The sequence below is a fragment of the Pseudophryne corroboree genome, chromosome 8 (genome assembly GCF_028390025.1).
Source record: "Pseudophryne corroboree isolate aPseCor3 chromosome 8, aPseCor3.hap2, whole genome shotgun sequence".
NCBI classification, from domain to species: domain Eukaryota; kingdom Metazoa; phylum Chordata; class Amphibia; order Anura; family Myobatrachidae; genus Pseudophryne; species Pseudophryne corroboree.
The window spans coordinates 293,042,040-293,049,119 of NC_086451.1; the positions used below are offsets into that span (position 1 = coordinate 293,042,040).

At 47.9% G+C, this 7,080-nt stretch overlaps 1 pseudogene; it reads left to right on the forward strand.

Moving 5' to 3' along the window:
* The first annotated feature begins 4,974 nt into the window (after positions 1 to 4,974).
* On the forward strand, positions 4,975 to 5,074 carry LOC134953699 (U2 spliceosomal RNA; annotated as a pseudogene).
* The last annotated feature ends 2,006 nt before the right edge of the window (positions 5,075 to 7,080 follow it).

Below are 7,080 nucleotides of genomic sequence, written 5' to 3' on the forward strand. Positions count from 1 at the left end.
ACAGTTCTTTGCGGTGCTTTTGCCAGCTTGAGTCTTTTCAGTTTTCTAGCGAGAGGCTGAGTGCTTCCATCCTCATGTGAAGCTGAACCACTAGCCATGAACATAGGCCAGGGCCTCAGCCGTTCCTTGCCACTCCGTGTGGTAAATGGCATATTGGCAAGTTTACGCTTCTCCTCCGACAATTTTATTTTAGGTTTTGGAGTCCTTTTTTTTCTGATATTTGGTGTTTTGGATTTGACATGCTCTGTACTATGACATTGGGCATCGGCCTTGGCAGACGACGTTGCTGGCATTTCATCGTCTCGGCCATGACTAGTGGCAGCAGCTTCAGCACGAGGTGGAAGTGGATCTTGATCTTTCCCTAATTTTGGAACCTCAACTTTTTTGTTCTCCATATTTTATAGGCAGAACTAAAAGGCACCTCAGGTAAACAATGGAGATGGATGGATTGGATAGTTTACTAGTATACAATTATGGACGGACTGCCACGGTTAGGTGGTATAAAAAAACCACGGTTAGGTGGTATATATTATAATAATAATACAATTATGGATGGACGGACTGCCTGCCGACTGCCGACACAGAGGTAGCCACAGCCGTGAACTACCGCACTGTACACTGGTTGATAAAGAGATAGTAGTATACTCGTAACAACTAGTATGACACTATGACGACGGTATAAAGAATGGAAAAAAAACCACGGTTAGGTGGTATATATTATAATAATAATACAATTATGGATGGACGGACTGCCTGCCGACTGCCGACACAGAGGTAGCCACAGCCGTGAACTACCGCACTGTACACTGGTTGATAAAGAGATAGTAGTATACTCGTAACAACTAGTATGACACTATGACGACGGTATAAAGAATGGAAAAAAAACCACGGTTAGGTGGTATATATTATAATAATAATACAATTATGGATGGACGGACTGCCTGCCGACTGCCGACACAGAGGTAGCCACAGCCGTGTACTACCGCACTGTACACTGGTTGATAAAGAGATAGTAGTATACTCGTAACAACTAGTATGACACTATGACGACGGTATAAAGAATGGAAAAAAAACCACGGTTAGGTGGTATATATTATAATAATAATACAATTATGGATGGACGGACTGCCTGCCGACTGCCGACACAGAGGTAGCCACAGCCGTGAACTACCGCACTGTACACTGGTTGATAAAGAGATAGTAGTATACTCGTAACAACTAGTATGACACTATGACGACGGTATAAAGAATGGAAAAAAAACCACGGTTAGGTGGTATATATTATAATAATAATACAATTATGGATGGACGGACTGCCTGCCGACTGCCGACACAGAGGTAGCCACAGCCGTGAACTACCGCACTGTACACTGGTTGATAAAGAGATAGTAGTATACTCGTAACAACTAGTATGACACTATGACGACGGTATAAAGAATGGAAAAAAAACCACGGTTAGGTGGTATATATTATAATAATAATACAATTATGGATGGACGGACTGCCTGCCGACTGCCGACACAGAGGTAGCCACAGCCGTGAACTACCGCACTGTACACTGGTTGATAAAGAGATAGTAGTATACTCGTAACAACTAGTATGACACTATGACGACGGTATAAAGAATGGAAAAAAAACCACGGTTAGGTGGTATATATTATAATAATAATACAATTATGGATGGACGGACTGCCTGCCGACTGCCGACACAGAGGTAGCCACAGCCGTGAACTACCGCACTGTACACTGGTTGATAAAGAGATAGTAGTATACTCGTAACAACTAGTATGACACTATGACGACGGTATAAAGAATGGAAAAAAAACCACGGTTAGGTGGTATATATTATAATAATAATACAATTATGGATGGACGGACTGCCTGCCGACTGCCGACACAGAGGTAGCCACAGCCGTGAACTACCGCACTGTACACTGGTTGATAAAGAGATAGTAGTATACTCGTAACAACTAGTATGACACTATGACGACGGTATAAAGAATGGGAAAAAAACCACGGTTAGGTGGTATATATTATAATAATAATACAATTATGGATGGACGGACTGCCTGCCGACTGCCGACACAGACGTAGCCACAGCCGTGAACTACCGCACTGTACACTGGTTGATAAAGAGATAGTAGTATACTCGTAACAACTAGTATGACACTATGACGACGGTATAAAGAATGGAAAAAAAACCACGGTTAGGTGGTATATATTATAATAATAATACAATTATGGATGGACGGACTGCCTGCCGACTGCCGACACAGAGGTAGCCACAGCCGTGAACTACCGCACTGTACACTGGTTGATAAAGAGATAGTAGTATACTCGTAACAACTAGTATGACACTATGACGACGGTATAAAGAATGGAAAAAAAACCACGGTTAGGTGGTATATATTATAATAATAATACAATTATGGATGGACGGACTGCCTGCCGACTGCCGACACAGAGGTAGCCACAGCCGTGAACTACCGCACTGTACACTGGTTGATAAAGAGATAGTAGTATACTCGTAACAACTAGTATGACACTATGACGACGGTATAAAGAATGGAAAAAAAACCACGGTTAGGTGGTATATATTATAATAATAATACAATTATGGATGGACGGACTGCCTGCCGACTGCCGACACAGAGGTAGCCACAGCCGTGAACTACCGCACTGTACACTGGTTGATAAAGAGATAGTAGTATACTCGTAACAACTAGTATGACACTATGACGGTATAAAGAAAGAAAAAAAAATACCACGGTTAGGTGGTATATATTGTAATACAATTATGGATGGACGGACTGCCTGCCGAGTTCCGACTGCCGACACAGAGGTAGCCACAGCCGTGAACTACCGCACTGTACTGTGTCTGCTGCTAATATAGACTGGTTGATAAAGAGATAGTATACAATACATACAACAATGAATATACTACTATACTGGTGGTCAGGCACTGGTCACCACTAGTCACACTGGCAGTGGCACTCCTGCAGCAAAAGTGTGCACTGTTTAATTTTAAATTAATATAATATTATGTACTCCTGGGGGCTCCTGCTATAACAACCTGCAGTGCTCCCCAGTCTCCCCCACAATTATTATAAGCTTTGCCTTTTATACATTGATGTGCAGCACACTGGGCTGAGCTGAGTGCACACAGACTGAGTCACACTGTGTGACTGGCTGCTGCTGTGTATCGTTTTTTTTCAGGCAGAGAACGGATATAGCAGAGAACGGATATATATTAAAATAAATAAAAGTTAACTAACAACAACTGCACTGGTCACTGTGGTAAACTCTGTCTGACTCTGCACAATCTCTCTCTCTCTTCTAATCTAATTTCTAATGGAGAGGACGCCAGCCACGTCCTCTCCCTATCAATCTCAATGCACGTGTGAAAATGGCGGCGACGCGCGGCTCCTTATATAGAATCCGAGTCTCGCGAGAATCCGACAGCGTCATGATGACGTTCGGGCGCGCTCGGGTTAACCGAGCAAGGCGGGAGGATCCGAGTCTGCTCGGACCCGTGAAAAAAACATGAAGTTCGTGCGGGTTCGGTTTCAGAGAAACCGAACCCGCTCATCTCTAGTCACAACATTGTGTTCCCTAATTGCTTTAATTTTTAAAATGCAACAATTGATAAAAGACACCTGAATACTACTCTGTGGAGTCTTATTTTGTGTCTACTTCTTATCTACATTTAATTCCCTACCTCTAATCAAGGCATTTTTAAATGCTGGGGGCTGCCAGGATGCGAGGCCTAACCAGTCCTATGGTCTGAATTTGAATGTTCTTGCGAACTAACTGTGGAGGACATGTACTAAGCAGTGATAAAAGTGGAGAAGTGAGCCAGTGGAGAAGTTGCCCAAGGCAATCAATCAGCATTGATGTAACATTTCTAATTTGCATACTTTAAAAGTATACAGAGCAGCTGATTGGTTGCCATGGGCAACTTCTCCACTGGCTCCCTTCTCCACTTTTATCACTGCTTAGTACATGTCCCCCTTAATTTCCAACTTCTAAATTCATTACTAGATTCACTACTTACTTTAATCCTATAATTGGGCTTTTTGGGCCTTCGTTTGTGGGCATTGTTTTGTATCCAGACTGGTGGCAGGTGGTGTGCATTTGCTGGGAAGGCAGGGAAGACTTCCAATATGCTGCATCTCCTGATGTGTGTCTCCTCAAGTGGCTGTCAGCAATCAAATGCATGCTAGACACCCCATTCCAAGCTGATTGTGCCATTACAGAACACGCATCATAGAACAGGCATGCTAGAGCATGGGTTTTTAACCTGTGGCACTCCAGCTGCTGTGGTACTACACATCCCAGCATGCCCTACCTCAGTTTTATCATACCTTAATAGCAAAACTGTGGCATGGCATGTTGGGATGTGTAGTTTCACAGCAGCTGGAGGGCCACAGGTTGAAGACTCATGTGCTAGAGCCAACCCACAGGTACATCGAATGTTGCTACAGTAGCTACCTGATTAAATAATTTTTTTGCCACAGCATTCCGATGCGGAAGGTTCCATGGAACCAGAGATCCTTCCATTGAGAAGGACATGCTGCCTGGTTGACTGCACTGTGCAAATGAAATCACGGAGCCAGTCGGCTTGTGGGTGGCTCTGGTGACTGGGTGGTTGGGTGGGTAGCATGTCGGAGGTGGAGCACATGCAATTGATTGTGCATCATCCAGCCTGCGAGAGAGAAAGCTCATGCAGGAGTGTGTCTGCTTGTCAGTGGGTTATGTACCTTGCCAGACATCAAATCTACATGGAGCAGCTGGAGGGGACAAGAGTAGGATAGCAAAATCTAGATAGAGGAGCATATAAGGTTGTGTATTCTCTATGAGTGTGCCAGCTTATTTTTTGGTGCACTGCACTTTCCTCCACCATCATTTCAGCTTATGGTTAAGTTATAGGCTTTTTGGTTAAGATCAAGTGTAGGCAAGATCCTAAAAATAATCATCGCTTCTCGGCCTTTTGGCTAAGATCAAGTGTTGTATCTGTTCTTATCAGTTTACGCTGACTGACAGTGCTGCCTTGTTTTTTGGACCGACAACTGTCCTTCTCAGGACAAAGCTGTATGACCGGGCAGAGAAGCTAGAAGAAATGAAGCCGAGACTGCGAGGAGAAGGAAATCGCTTGGAGAGGGAGAAGATTTGCATCGCTCACCAGGTTCAGCAGAGCGTCAGACTTGTTTGCTCTGCCCTCTGGAGAAGATACCCCCCCCCCCCTCCGCCAGCAAGACTGCGTGGAGAAAAGGGACGTCAACGGAGAAGCATTGCATCGCCCCCTAGCTGCACTGGAGGGTTAGACTTGCTGGCTCTGCCCTCTGAAGCGGCCAACCACCTCTCCTCCTCTCAACGACAATGCTGACCCTTCGCCCCGCCTCCTACGCCAAGGGATCCGAGAGGATGACCACCGCTGCCCCAGCCACCGCTGTTCCAGCCCCTGCTGCACCAGCTCCCACCTCCGCTCTGGCTTCCCTCAGCAGGAAGAAGCCGGCGAAGACAGCGAAGAAACCCACCAAGGGTTCGACCGGATCGGCCGCTTCCAGCGCTACCACCCCTGCAGCGACATCGCCTGCGGTGCCCGACCAGGAGAGCTCCAAGGACAAACCGTCCCTGGAGCCCTGGATGAGGCATACCATGGTGATGAAGCTCAAGGAGGTGGATGGACAGATGCCGGACATGACGGTGGAGACTTTTGGCAAGAAGATGAGCCTCGACCAAAGCTTCTCGACACCTGAAACCCTCAGCGTCCAGAACTACTTGAAGGGGATCTTCTACGTCACCTTTGCCTCCATTGCCATCTGCAAGAGGTACTGGGAAGCGGTGAAAGCGTCGAGACCCGAATCCCCTTTCTCTCGCTTTGTGGGCAATTGCCCTATTCAAGGAGAGGAAAGGCGGGTGACGGTTTCAATGCGCAACCCACACACACACATCAGAGACATCGTCACCTTTCTCAGCCGGTTCTGCTCCGTCAAGAAAGACCCCACACAGTAGCGGATCTTGCCACAGGCAAGCAGGACTTTTGCCCAGGGCGCCGCCTTCCGGAGGGCGCCGCACCATGGCAAGATCCACTGCTGCTGTGCCCCCCGCTGCCGCTGCCTGCTGTCCCGCTGCCCGCTGTGAAGGGAAACTAGACGCTATGCGTCTAGTTTCCCTTCGTCGGCTGCCCGATGTGAAGGGAAACTAGATGCTACGCGTCTAGTTTCCCTTCGTGGAGAGGACCTTTACTGTAATGATGTGCGGTGCGCGTTGACGTCATCGCGCACCGCACAGCAAAGGACCTCTCCACGAAGGGATTTAGATGCTTAGTGTCTAGTTTTCCTTCGTGGAGAGGACCTTTGCTGTGCGGTGCGCGATGACATCATCGCGCACCGCACATCCTTTCAGTGGCGCTACTACAGTACAGGGGGCCCCTGTATGAAGCCATGCCCCCTATTGCCGCCCGGGGCTCAAAAAGCCCCTGAACCGGCCCTGACCCCACAAGGATTCTGGAAGGGAATGCATTCTGGACCGGAAAGTGGGCAGTGATCATAACCCTGCAAAAGGACACCTTGTGCCCAGAAGGAGTCAAGCACCTCCCACAGTGCTTCTCCCTGGGGGGATCCCAAGGAATTCTACACTACGCCGACCAGCCACGCAACTGCAGGAAGTGTGGCGGGAAGGACCACGTGATGAAGGACTACAAGGTCCCTGCTTGCAAGAATTGTCACTTGGCCAGCCATGAGACAAAAGACTGCCCCACAAGGAAAACCTGCAACCTGTGTGGTAAGGTGGACCACGTCTACAGGGACTGCCCCAGTAGGGCGAGAACCTACTCAGCGGTGGTGACCGGACGTGCTCTCCCTGCCCTCAAGCTGCTGCCCTCGGCAGCAGCACAGAAGAAGCAGCAGCCTCAGGAGGGTAAGAAACCTTCCACCTCCACCTCCCTCACTCCTCCCCCTTCCACCACCACCACCCCACCCTCGGTGACAGAGGCTCCCATCCCTACCCCTGTCACAACCCCCCCTAACCCTCCCCCCGACTCTCCCAACCCAGCGCTTCCCTGCCCTCTCTTCCCTG